Consider the following 14,954-nt stretch of genomic DNA (forward strand, 5'->3'; position numbering starts at 1 on the left):
GGAGAAAAGTCCCTTCCCGGGAGCCTGCAAAATCACACTGGGTAGGCAGCTGTCTCCAAAGACCAATGCTGAAGGTGAATCCTGCTGATTCACAGCAGCTCATTTGATGGCCAAAAATGTACCAGTAAGAGGGAGCAGACTAACCACAGTGGTCAAAGTCCTGGGAGGGTGAAAAAGTTCCAAATAGGGAACAAACAAGCTGAAAGGGACCCTAAGAGATCATTCCATCCATCTGAATCCTGATGGTCTTACACCAAGTTGGGAGGAATGTGGGACAGCACCCCACCCTTTATTCCCTGAGAATTATCATTTCCCCAGCAATTTGTTACTTAGAGGTAAGAGGAATACAGACTCCCAAAACTTGTGAGTGTAGTAGTTCAGGGAGTATTAATATGATAAGAAGTTAAGTTTGATCCACTCTTGAGCTTCCCAGAAAAGCCTGGCTCTAGTATACAGACAAGTGACACATGCTCTAAAACAATCCCAAGCATCTAAACAAGGCAATGTTATCCCCATTCCCCTGCCAGGACTCCACTGGGCTACCAGCTAGCCCTTCATCTTCCAAGCCCAGCTTCTGGGGAGTCTACATCCACTAAAAGGCTGGTAAAAGTCAACTTAATTCCAGAAATTAATTGAAGACCTACCATGTAAAGCCTTGTCACTGGAGAAGTGTAAAGAGCTCAGATATTCTTACTTGGGATCCATCCTAATCATCCAACAGGCCAAAGGATCAGATGTGGTTAACCAGGACACTCTTGCCCTATAAGGACATTCACCCAAAGCTCTGGCTTCCATCCATCCAGCCCAGAGGATCGTCTTTCCATGACCTTAAGTGGCATCCTGCTTGCCTCTCACCTATCAGGAGCCACAGACCTAATTTGCTTCATAAAGTGGTGCCCCACTGCATATCTTCCGCCTTAAAGAGGGCTAACCATAGGGAAGAACATGTCCACTCAAGCGTAAGTTCGATAAAGGCAGAATCTTGTCTCATTTATTGTTCAACTTTCCAAGACAGTGCCTAGCATGTGGTTGCTCAATAAATGTTTGTTGAATGAGTAAAATAATTTGGTGACTGCCTGTGTCCCAGACCATAGAGCTGGTGTCCATCAGGTCTTTGGTTAGGGCAGTACCTGACACACAGGAGTCATTCAATAAGCATTTGTTACATAAGTGAATAAGCAAAGAAATTACTGATTTTTTGACAAATAAGTTTTCTTACAGCATTTAATTATTGAGCCTCTTCCATATGCCAACCCCGAAGCCAGGCTTGGAGATCCAAAGATGTCCAAGACAGAGCCCCTGACTCTAGATATTCACTGTCTACTGGAAAAGATAAATGCATGAACACGCAAAGTAGAAGCCCTCCAATCTGGCAGGACTGGGACTCACAATCTGTTAGAAAATTAAAAATGTCCAGGAGAGAATCATTAAAAAATGATACAATGCTGGGCATCTTCCATTTGTCCCCAGACCCACTCTTGTCCACTCTCCATCTGCTCTCTACCCTGGGGATTTCACCTGAATAGACTAGATCAATGGGCTCTTATGTTTCCTGCCTCCACTTTGGCTTTGACTTAGAGGAGACACTGCTAGGAGATTAGAGGGAGAGAGAAGTGAGAGACCAGAGTGTTTATTCCCCAGCTCCCTCTCTCGACCCCAAATCCAGCTGCTATCAGAAGGCACCCTGTTTTCCCTAGCCTATGGTCCTCTCTCTTATGGCATCCCTCCCTTCTGTTCACAGTTCTACAAACAGTTCTTTTCTTTTTCTTTATTTTTTTTAAAGATTTTATCTATTTATTTGACAGACAGAGATCACAAGTAAGCAGAGAGGCATGCACAGAGAGAGAGGAAGGGAAGCAGGCTCCCTGCTGAGCCCCAATGCGGGGCTCAATCCCAATACCCTGAGATCATGACCTGAGCCGAAGGCAGAGGCTTTAACCCACTGGGCCATTCAGGCACCCCAAACAGTTCTTTTCTTAAACTCTCTTTAAAGTATCTCACTCAAGAATGCCATTTTGTTCCTGCTGGGACCAACGGATACACATCCTTTACTATTTTTTTTTTTAATCTTCAAACATACAAATGCACTCATTCTCCTCTTATTTAATGTGGGGGCCAGGCCCTTTTCTTTTGAGTGTGTGTCTGCTGGCTGAAGTTCCACATTATCTCCCATGCATAAACATCCATCACCTAACTATGATTTGCCAGTTTCTTTTTCTTTAAATTAGAGCAAGGATTTAAGAACGCTTGCTACAACACTCCCAAGTGCAGAGTCCTTGACGATGTTTACAGGTCATCCTTATCTTTCACAGTTGTTTCCCCCATGCCTACTTTTCCTGCAGGTTGTTTCCATGACTAGCCTCTAGGGAGGTCTTTCTTCTCCTTTTAAAACCTCAACATTTATTTATTCGTTCATCTTTTGATCACCATACATTCTTTGACTCCTACTCTGTCTTAGGCCTTGGGCTAGAACACAAGGCACAAAGACAGGCACAGTGTGGTCTCCAGTATGTCTGTCTTGAGGAGACACACACAAGTGACCAGATAACAACATCTCATTAGGTCAGCCTGCTCCAACCTCTTCACACATCAGCATTCTCTTGTGTCTTGTGTGTCCTTTTAGGTTGTATGGAAACAACTGTCACTCTTTCACACTTAATCTCATTGGTCCATGTCACACATAATTAAATCTTGTAACTAGGGTAACAAGTAGCATTTGCAGAGGCAGGTCTGGGAACAAACATAACTAGCTCCTGCAAATGTATATCTCAATAGGGGAAAGCAGAAATGAGAACCGAAATCCCAGTCCTGAATCCAGGGTTCAGGGACCTCAGACCTGATTGATGTGCATCTCAGATGAGCAAAGGTTAGTTAAGAGAGGGATCACTATCATTAACGTACAGAGTGAGACATATTTTAGCGAAGGCACAGACAAAGCAATGGTGTCAAGACTTGGGGAGGAAGTTCCTCAAAGGAGACATCTAGTGAGTTGGTCTTCAGGTTGGCATACAGGAGAAAGACTGTGAGGGGGACATTCTGAGCTTAAGGGAAAGCAACGATCATGACACTGAATGTGGAAATTTATGTGGATGATGTCACACCTTTGACCCCTGTGCAGGCCCACCTGACCCAGGACACCTGAAAAAATGTTCATAATGGCCCTATTTGAACAGGAAGAAAAAACAAACCTCGGAACAACAGCAGAATGTCCTTAAAAATACAGTGGAGCACTATGCAGTAATGAAAAGGAATGAAGGTATCGACAAACCGTGTCATAGGAGAAACTTAGAAATATAAACTTGATCAAAAGAATAGCAGAAGAATTTTTCCAGTATGACTCCACTTATAAAATGCTAAAAGATGTGTAAAACTGAATGTCTTTTGTTGTTGTGGATACAGCAAAAATGATACACAGTGAAGAGCCCGTGTGGCTGGAGTAGAGACAATGTCAGTGAGGGACAGGGGAGGTAACATCAGGGACAACTAGGGCAGGCTTGAAGGGTTAGGGCCCATTGTCATCATAAGGCCTTGGGTCTTTTCCTCAGAGGTGGGTGGAAAATCATTGCAGGGATTTAAGCAGAGGAATGACATGATTTGACTTATGTTTTTAAAGTCAGGATGTATTTCTGGGGGTGACTGGGTCATATTGTCGGTTGAGCATCAAACTCTTGATTTTAGCTCAGGTCGCGAGCACCAGGCCCAGCGCCAGGCTCTATGCTCAGTGGGAAGTCTATCTGAGATTCTTTCTTTCCCTCTCCCTCTGCCCCTCCCCCCACAAATGAATCTTTAAATAACTAAATAAATAAAGTCTGCGTGTATTTCTGAATTACGTCCATGTACTATGGAGCAAATAAATTGCAAGCATGATAAAACATATACCAAACACTAGAAACACTGGAAGTATCACACACTGATATCTCATGCCATAAAATACCCTTAGAGTGAAGCTCTTTGTTAATGACAGTGGGCATGAATTCACATTTCAGATAGCCTTCTTGGTAATTCTGAAATGTAAAGTCAAGCCCCATCACTAATGTTTTAATCTCATCACATAGCTGACCTGGAAGAAGGAAAATAGCAGCTCGCTGTTTCTCGGTGCCCACGAGCACTTGCGTTACAGGTATTATCTTTAATCTGTAATTTCTTTGGAGGGATATCTTTAAGCAGTTTGCCCTTTTGTGGGGGTTAGTTTAGTTAACATTTGATAAGGAAATCTGAAAATGCTCATCACGACACCCACATTACAGCAATGTACGTGGCTGAAAGCAAATGCCTCAGATCCCCCAGACATCTTCCCCAGCACATTCCCATCTGTGTCTCTAAGGACTCTACGGAATAAATATAACATGAAATCCCCTGAACTCACTGGCCTCTAAGGTGCCTACAGGCCTGTGGACATTGGCTCTGGATAAGAAAGGTATGCACAGACAGTGCTCTGGTCAGAGCAGGGGTGCAGAATCCTGGGTTTTGAATAGGGAGAGTCTAAGGCAGTGCTGTCCAATCAGGTAGTCACTGGCCACATGTGGCTAGTCCAAATTGAGATAAGCTGTAAGTGTAAAATACTCACTAGATTTCAAAGACTTAATCAAAAATATGTAAATAGGCCTCTTTAATATTTTATACAGAGTGGAGGTTGAAGTGATATTTTTTACAGTATTGTTTATAGCAGCAATGGCCACGGTCGCCAAACTATGGAAAGAACCAAGATGCCCTTCAACGGATAAATGGATAAGGAAGATGTGGTCCCTATACACTATGGAGTATTATGCCTCCATCAGAAAGGATGAATACCCAACTTTTGTAGCAACATGGACGGGACTGGAAGAGATTATGCTGAGTGAAATCAGTCAAGCAGAGAGAATCGATTATCATATAGTTTCACTTATTTGTGGAGAGTAACAAATAGCATGGAGGACAAGGGGCGTTAGAGAGGAGAAGGGAATTTGGGTAAATTGGAAGAGGAGGTGAACCATGAGAGACTATGGACTCTGAAAAACAATCTGAGGGGTTTGAAGTGGCGGGGGGTTGGGGTACCAGGTGGTGGGTATTATAGAGGGCACGGCTTGCATGGAGCACTGGGTGTGGTGAAAAAATAATGAATACTGTTTTTCTGAAAATAAATAAATTAAAAAAATATTTGGCTAAATTAAGTATATTATTAAAATAAATTTCACCTTTTTTTCCTTTTGTTTCATGTGGCTACTAGAAAATTTTAAACTGCATATATAAGTCGAATTGGTGGCTCATGTTAGATTTCTATTAAACACTACTAATCTAAAGAAAAAAACCAATAGCTCAAGTTATGAAAATTTCCCAATTTATCAGCATCACCACTTATTCCATTACATCTTATTCCAATTGGTCTTTCCTACTGTGTTCTCAAGAATGGCCCTGATAGATAAGGAAGTCTTTATGGTACATTGTGAAGGGCCCACAGGTGATGCCCTGTGATCCAGGTATGCCATATGTGCCAGACCAGGGGTCAGAAGGCTAAGCTCAAATCGCAGCTCTGCCATCCAATGTGCCAAGTGACCTTGGAAACACTGCTGGCATGTTATTTCCTCATCAGTAAAAATGTAAAAGGGATTAATTATATAGCCTCCCATCTTTCTGGCTCTGGGTACCTCTTTCCAGAAGTATTTGCATTTTTTAAAAGATTTTATTTATTTGACAGAGAGAGATTACAAGTAGGGAGAGAGGCAGGCAGAGAGAGAGGAGGAAGCAGGCTCCCTGCTGAGCAGAGAGCCCGATGTGGGACTCAATCCCAGGTCCTGAGATCATGACCTGAGCCGAAGGCAGCAGCTTAACCCGCTAAGCCACCCAGGCACCCCAAGTATTTGCATTTTTAAAGGGAAGTCTCTAGAGGACAACGTTTAGCCCCGATTTGGCATTTCTAATGGACGATGGCAAGATTTTAGGTCCCAGTAGAGGATAAGCTGGATCCCTTCAAATCATAATTCAGAATCCATATGAACCTGGTGAACTTATGAAAAATCACAGGAAGTGGTGGGCTGTCTTAGGGATTAGGGATTCTAGGTGGATCTGCAGTTCCTGTCATTTGTACCACCAAGCACATGCTGTTGGTCTTGGCTGCTTGCACAGGCCATTTCATAATCATGCTCTCTTCTGGCATGCACACACACATCTCCCAGTACAAGTACCCACATGCACACACAGTGTGCCCACCTACACAGAAGTCACACTTTCTTGCATTTTTCTCAGGTGTCATGGGCTGTGGCCTCCCACTCCAAGGGGAAAGCAGCACTCACCTAAAGAGACACAGAAACAGGAATAGAGTCCCAGGGGTCCTAAGGAAGCAGGCAGCATGCATCCAGGTCACGCACAGGGCTCTGGTCCAAGGCTAGCAAGACCATGTAGCAGAGGCTGCAGAGAATCCAGAAACAAGCCAATAATGAGCTGGCAGGCCCTGGGAGAAGTGGCAAAACTAATTGCAAACCCAGCCAGACAACGTGAGGCAATTAGGGCTAAATGAAGAGTCCCAGGAGGAAAAAACCTACACTTATCACAGAGAGCCAGAGCCATGGTCCTGGATCTGAGAATTGAAGAGGGGAAAGGCATTTATGAGGAAAGAAAAGATTATCTTCAGACTAGAGGAGGTTGTAGAGAGAGACACAATGGAGAGAGGAGGGATGATCACATCTGTGCGTTCCCTCCATTTGATGCCATGTGGACAGCCATACTATTAAAAATGCCTTGAAAACAGAGAGATAAAATAAAAGGAAGCTCCCTGTGAACTGTAATCCAAACTCTATCCAATTCCAAATTTTACCTCCTCCATAAAGTTTTCCTTCCTCCAATAACTGCAGTCCCAGTAATGTTGCAGCGAATTTCCAATGTAAATTGTAGCAGATATCTAAGACCAGAATCTAGGCGGAGAAATCAATTGAACACCTCATTCAAAAAGCAAGTTTATTTATGATTGTGTTTATTTTTTATTTAGGAAGAAAAAACAGCCAAATCACTTGTTTTTATTTTTTTAAGATTTATTAATTTATTTGCGAAAGGGAGAGAGAAGCAGAGGGAGAGAGAGAGAGAACCCTAAGCAGACTTCCCACTGAGCACAGAGCCTAATGCAGGGCTCAATTCCATGACCCTGAGACCAGACCCTGAGACCATGACCTGAGCCCAAATCAAGAGTCAGACATCCAACAGACTGAGCAACCCAGGTGCTCCAACTCACTTGCTTTTAAATTAAGAACAGGAAGCATGTAATTTTGCAAAATTAGTGCTGGACAGTTTATATCCCATTAAAGAGTGGGAGAAAGAGAAAAAGGAATGGGAGAGGAGGAGGAAGAGAGTAAAGAAAAGAAAGGAATATATGAAGGAAGTTCTAGAGAAGAAGGGTAGGTCAGGAGGACCTGTTGCACACAATGTCACTTTTGAAAAGAATGCACATTCTGCTGTGAGAAGTTCTGTAAATTTCAATGAGGTCAGGTTAGTGGCTTGCTTAGGTCTTCTGTACTCTTGCTGATTTGATGTCCACTTGTATCAGTCACTGAGAAAGGAGTATTGGAGTCTCCAACTATAATTGCATGTTTTCAGTTTCTTCCACCAGCTTTACTAGTTGTTGTTTAACGTATTTGGAAGCTTCATCATTAGGTGCATTTAGAATTTAGAATTGTTATGGCTTTCAGTGAATTGACTCCTTTTATCATTCTGTAATGTTCCTCTTTTCCCTGTTATATTCTTTATTCTGAAATCTATTTTTTTCAGCATAACAGAATTCATTGTTTATGTACCACACCCAGTGCTACATGCAATACATGCCCTCCATAATACCCACCACCTGAAATCTATTTTAATCTAGCTAGTTCAGTTATCCTTTCTCTAACTGTGGTAAAATACACATAAAATTTACCATCCTAACCATTTTTAATTATTAGTAGTGTTAGGTATATTCACACTGTTTGAAAACCAATCTCTAGAACTTTTTCATCTTACAAAACTGAAATTTTATATCTATTAAATAACATCTCTCCCATTTCCTCCTCCCCTCAGCCCCTGACAGCTACTCTTCTACTTTCTATCTCTATGATTTTGAATACTCTAGATACCTTATGTAACTGGAATCATGCCCTATTTGTTTGTTTGTTGTTGTTGTTGTTGTTGTTGTTGTTTTGTGAGTGGCATATTACATCAGCATAATATTCTCAAACTTTATGCTGCAGTGTTATGTTAGAATAGCCTTCTTTTTTAAGACTGAATAATATTCCATTGTGTGTGTAGTCCACACTATGCTAACTTATTCATCTGTCAATGTACCTTTGGGTTACTTACACCTCTTGACTATTATGAGTGCTGCTATGAACATGATTGTACAAACATCTCTTCATGACTCTGATTTCAATGCTTTTGGACCTATGCCCAGAAATGGAATTTCTTTTTTTTTTTTTTCTGAACTGTTATACTGTTTTCCATAGTGACAGCACCATTTCACATCACTTCAGTTATGTCCTAATTAATATTTGAATGGTATGTCTTTTCCATCATTTACTTTTTTATCCATTTATGGTTTTATATTTAAAGTGTGTCTCTTGTAACAGCATATAGTGGGATCTTGTTCTGTTATCTGATCTGACAATCTCTGCTAACTGGTAATTTAGACCTTTTACATTTAATGTAATTTAGTATAATGTGCATTTAATGTAACTCAACCAACATGGTTGAATTTAGGCTTTCTGTTTTATTAGCTTTTTGTTCTTCTCTGTTTTTTGTTCCTCTGTTTCCTCTTTCCTGCCATTGTTTGTATTATTTGATTTTTTGTATCATATTTTAATTTACCTATAAAGTCAATGACCTCTGCTACATCTCTTTATGTTATTTTTTAATGGTTGCTCTAGGAAATATAAAATGTACATCTAATTTGTCACCGTCTACTTAGAGTTAATAGCTCACCACTTCAAGCAAAATGAAAAAACAAGAATGTCAGTTTTAAAGTTGTATACAAGTGTAAAAGACAAGGTGAAGGATAGTGCATATTGTTTGCTTAATGTTTATGTAGTAAATATAGATGAGCATATGTTTGAACATGCTTATAATATTTCTGGAAGGATACACAAGAAATCCTTAATAGTAACTGTCTTTTGGAGGCCACAGATAGGGGAAACTGCAATGGGAGATTACATTTTCCTGTAAATCTCTTTGCATCTTTTCTTTTTTTTTTTTGCCAGGTGTACATGTTATCTTTTCAATAAATAATTCATTAAAAGATTTATGGTTATTTTAAAAGCCCTTTGATATATTAATGGTGCCATAACAATTGTTAATGACTTCAAGATTGCTCAAATTCCTAAAATTTTAAAGATTCCACTCTTAAAAGGATAATCTTTAACAATGGAATCAGTGAGCAGAGAAAGTCCTCAAAGAGTAAGATGAAATTAAATTAAAAGTCCTAGATTCCATTTGCTGTCTCATTGTGGCTGATGCTTCGATCCAATGCCATAATCCAACCTCCAGTGACTAGTCTCAGCAAATCTGAGCTGTTCCTTTTGCCAGTGACTGGTTTATGGGTGAGCATAGAGTGTAGGTCTGGCATATACCATCTTAAAGATGTTCCCTGGGAAAGTTTCTAAGAAAGTTTCCTTGCTCTTTAATACCCATCACAAAGATCACCCATTTTAAGACAAAGACCCCATGAAAGACAATTTTCTGCCTGTGGATTTCATCATCAGGATGTGAAGCCTGTAAGTGCTACAGACATGTGAAGCATGTGAAGGCAGAATCCCACTACCTGTTCTCTGCTCATTATCTAAGACATTCCCTCTCTGTTTGAGTTTTAAGATTATTCTGTTAATTGCAGATGACAGTTTTCTAACTGAGATACCATTATTCCTTTATTAGCCAAATAGGCCCTTATAATACTAATGTATAATCAAGATTCAGAACTATTACTCTAGGCCAGCAGGTCACAATCTTTGTTGCATATTAGACTCACCTAGGATTTTTTAATGCTGATATCCAGGCCCTACTCCTAGAGATTATGATTTAATCAATCAAAGGTGTGCCCTCAGCTTCTGGAATGTTCAATATTCCCCAGGTGATTATAATTACTGTGTTAGCTGAGATCCTTTATAGTCCAGGCCAGTAATTTTTAATCTTGAATGTGCATATAAATCATTTAGGGGAATTTTAAAATACAGCTGATTCATCAGAGCTGGACCAGGGCTTGGCATTTGCTCCTGGATCTGAGGACCACAATCTGGGAGGGGGGGAGAAGCACTAAGCTGAGCTTCCAGGATCATCTCCCCACACTACACCGCAGGACTGGGCCAGCTGAGGAGCTGCTGCCTCCCCTCAGTCAGACACGTGCCCCTGCAGCTGGGAGCAGCAGAACCTGGTACCTATGCCATGATGCCCACTGGCAAAACACTGCCAACCTTTGCTCAGCAACTCAATTCTGAATCAAAATCTCACCCAAGGCAGCTGTTTGGTGGATCCTGAAATCTCACTAAGTCCACCTGCAAGGATGGCTGGGAAATGTAGTTTTTAGCTTCTCAGACTCAGCACACTAGCCAGGGGTAGAAACAAATGCTAAATGAACCCCTTAACAGGAACTACCACAATGCCAGGAAAATCACTCTGTCTACCTTATTGGAGCCCTAAATGCTACCATTTGAAAGCAATTTCTCAAGATTAAGTATTGTCAATGAATGCACAAGCTTATCCATGGCAGCACGGTTTGTACCAGCAAAGGACCAGAAACAACCTTAGAAGACTGGTTGAATAATCACAGTTTACTCTCACAGTGGAATGCCACACAGTCAATGAAGAAACAAGGCAGTTCTCAAGGGACTGATACTGAAAGATCTACAAGATACATTAGAAAGTAAAATGTGAAAAAGCAAACTGCTACGATTTGTGTTAAAAGGAGGTAAAGGAGTTCATGTACATGTATATTAGCAGAAATTCTACACACAAAACAGGAGTCAGCTTGCAATTTATAGAGAGGAACTGGGCTGTTAGAGGATGGGGTGGGATGGAAACTTTTCACCACATGCCCTTTTGGAACTTTTGGGTTTAGGTACCTATTATACAAGTAAGTACAATCTGCTTCATAAAAATGAAAATTAATCCATTTTACAAAAACGCTCTGCAGGAAGTAACAGAGGGGTTCATTCATTCATTCATATGCTCAACAAAGATTACCTAAGCCCCACCTAGTCCTTGTCCCAGTTCTATGGAAGGATCATGGTGCAATCCCTCAGGCAATGATGGCCCAACATCCCAGCATGATGGGATGCAGTGCCCAGGGAAAACTGAGAAGGGGTGATTGGTTCAGACCAATGGGCCTCAGGAAAGTTTGATCCAGAAGACATCAATTGAGCTGAGACTTGAGAGGCATAGCCTTGTGTTTCTTAAAGAACATTCCAGTCAGGGAGAACAGCCTGAGGAAGGGCACAAGACACAGTATGCTTGATGATCAGACACAGTACAGTCTGATCTAATGATGGATGCACAGACAAAATGGTGTGTGTTCGTGCATGTGTGCACACGCATGTGTTGCATCTCCATGAGCCTCTCCACCTCTGTGTTTGTGACAACATACAGAGAAAATCTCTGTGGGATGGACCCTGATGTTGGCAAGCATTGTATCTGAGCTTCCAGTTGTGGAGCTGTGGTCTATCCTTCTGACTAAATTCAGCTGGACATTGCCAAACAGAGCTAGTGGGCCCAGAGGGAGACCTAGCTGTGGTTGACCCTGGTTCACCTAGAAACACATTGAACTGAGGGGAAAAAAAAGGTGAGAGACAACTTCTGCTCCTAAAATACTGTTGTGATGTTTGGGCCTTTGTCTGAAGAAACAGCTTCATGTTTTGAAGAAATGATGTTCCCCACCAGTACCCCTGAGTCACAGCTCAACCCATAGAAGTCTCTTTCTGCATTCTCCCTTCTTCTTCTTGGGATCCCCCTCTGCTGTGGGAACTAAAGAGAGATTCAAAGCAGTGATGTGGTGGTGGTCCAGATAAAAGACAGATACACTTTGGAAAGGGTTGTGGATGATATGATAGAGGACGGCTATCTGCGCTGGGGCCTGGTTGGGCAAGAAAGCCCTGGGTGAGGATAGGAGGTAGACATCTGGGGACAGGGAGATGATATGACATGAGTGTTGGGAAAGGAGAGGGAAAAGAAGTAACAAGTGGATGGAAAACATGGAAGCATTTAGTGGAAGAAAAGGCCAAATTGACAATTCTGTCTCTGGAACAGAATGAGGTGATGCCCAGAGGTAGCACGTTAGTTCCCTAGGGCCGCTATAACAGAGTGCCACAAAGTAGGTGGGTTAAAACAAGAAACATTAATTCCCTTCAAGTTCTGGAGGCCAGAAGTCTGAAATCAAGGTATTGCCAAGGCTGTGCTCTCTCTGAAGCCTCTAGGGAAGGATCCCTCACTGGCTCTTCCCAGCTCCTGGAGGGTGCTGGCAATGTTCCTGAGATCGTAGACACTCCAGCTGCTGCCTTGGTCATCACATGGCCATCTCCTCTTGTTCAAAATTTCCCTCTTCTCATCAGAACACCAGTCATTGGATTTAGGACCCACCCTTCTCCAGTTTGCCCTCATCTGAACTTGGTTGCATTTGCAATGATCTTTTCCCCAAATAAGGTCACTGTCACAGGTTCCAGAGGTTAGGACTTCCACATGTCTTTTGAGGGACACAATCCAACTAACAACAGGGAGTAAATAAGATAAAGACTGTGGAAATTTTGTTCTGGGGAAATCCTAGGGCTGCCTCCAACCTCAGAAAGAAAAAGAAACCTGCAAGGCCCTCTGAGGTCACTACAGGGGAATTACACCAAGTGTCTGCCGCGTCTGGGTTAGAATAGGGTCAAAAACAATGGGAAGAGATGAGATGAAATGTCAGTTTCATCAAAGGGTAAATATTACCTCTTTTAGGACAATTATTATGCTGTCACCAGCTCCAGAAAGTCCTCATCCATGTTCCTCAGGGCACCCCACTCTTTGTCTCTTTCGTGGACTCTCCTTCAGCCACCCTCCCTGTCTCATAAGTGGTTCCCTCCGGCAGTTCCTTGGCTAACAAATGAATTGTAGCCAGTTGCACAAATGGCTTTAGGCCTCGCTTCTGCCAGCTGGCAATTTGCTTCTTACTAGTAGCTTGCTGGAGACCTGACTCCTTGACAAGGAGTAGAGATCGAGCCAGTGGGACTTTGTCACGTTCCTTCCTTCAATCACTGAGCATCTGTGAGACATGGGACCTGGTCCTTAGGGTAAGCCAGCTCCTTGGGGCTTGGCTTCCAGAACCATGGTGACTGGCTGACCTGGACAGATCTTGTGGGTAACACAAGGCAGAGGAAAGTTTCATAACCTCCTTATGAACAAAAGAGAATGTGGTGGCCTCAGGATTAACAGTCCTGAGCTCTAGCCCCTAGTTCTGCCTAGTTTCTGTGTGATGGAGGGTGGGCTTTCCCATCTGAAAAATTCATTCTAATAACCATCTGTGTGAGCCTCAGTAGCCATCTTCTCCTCTCGGGGCCTCAGTCTGTCCTTCTTTTCAGTGGGGGAATAAATAGAACACAACAAAGGTCTTTTCTGAGTGTGACACGTATTAGTGATTTTTATAAGACGGTTTGACTCAAATTATATTTTTAACAACCCAGTCTGTGCTTGAGCACATCAAATATTTTATTACTAGGTCTATAGTACATAACAAAGTAATTGTGTAATTAAGAGATAATGTCAATGCTGTAGAACAGTGTTGACAAGATAATAGTGTTCTAAAACCACATAAATGCCAAAGCAAGTGAACAAATTTATAGGTGGAAAAACAAGTGGCAAATGGCCCAAAGACCCTTTATTGTCCAGATTGGTCTAGGTACCTGATAGCCCAGTTTCCACTGTGCGATTCCAGTGGTGGCCTCATCACAACCCCAGGTCCCTGTAGTGTATCCCCGAAGCATGCAGGTCAAACTGAAGAAAGCAGGATTATCTACAGTAGCTAGTCTTTACCATTCCACCTGCAGATTCTCAAAAACTTTGTCACAGGGTCATCGGGCCTAGAGGGCCCTGAGGTCACTAGTTCAAACATTCCTAGTGCCCCCACCATTGCCAAATAAGAAGGCTGAGTTGCAGAGTCAGGAAGGATTTTTCTTTTGGCAACTTCTGAGCTGAAAGGAGCATGGGAGCCTTGGACTCTTTTCCCAGTCTGCCACTTTTCCTTTCTTGAGGAAGCAAGAAGGTGTTGGAGGTGGAGGAGGATCATGTGACCTTGAGACCCTAAGGCTGCTCCTGAGCAGAAAGAGTATGACACTATGCTAACTGGTTTGCCTAGGAAGATGGAAGTTGTGGGGACATAATTGTGAAGGTCATGAGTGGGAAGGAGGGTCTGTCCACAACCTCTTACAGTCTCGGGAAAGGCCATCCACTCCCGGCATGAAAAGGGCCAATAGGGAAGTGCTGGTTCATGGGAGGGAAAAGGTTAGACTGCTTTCACTGGCAAGGGAATGTGGTGTGCTACACAAAGCACTGGCTTTGGAGACAGAGCTGGGTAATTTGCTAGGTGACTCAATAAATCACTGACTTCCCTTCTCTAAGCTACAATCTCTGTACTTCTGAAATGAGGGTCATGGGCCTGACCAATAATGCCCGAACACCCCTAACAGAGGTAAACTACTATTTCCAACTAGCTTCCAGGGTGATTGGGATGATGGGCGGCTAGATACTCCATGAACTTCTCCTGACCGACTTCCATAGATCCTATGAAACTATCAGGTGGATTCACAATGATTTTGATAAATTCCAGAATGCCAGGGTTATGATGGGATCCTAGATATAGTTGTGAGGTTGAGCCTCCCTGACCCATGAGGGTAATGTCAGGTGGATGTGTAGTCCCTTCACTCCCCTACTGGACACAGAACCCAGGGATCAATGAGCCATAAGTGAGGCCCCTTCTCCCACATCTCCACAACTTTGCACATGCTGTT

This window comes from Neovison vison, chromosome 1 (genome assembly GCF_020171115.1).
Source record: "Neovison vison isolate M4711 chromosome 1, ASM_NN_V1, whole genome shotgun sequence".
NCBI classification, from domain to species: domain Eukaryota; kingdom Metazoa; phylum Chordata; class Mammalia; order Carnivora; family Mustelidae; genus Neogale; species Neogale vison.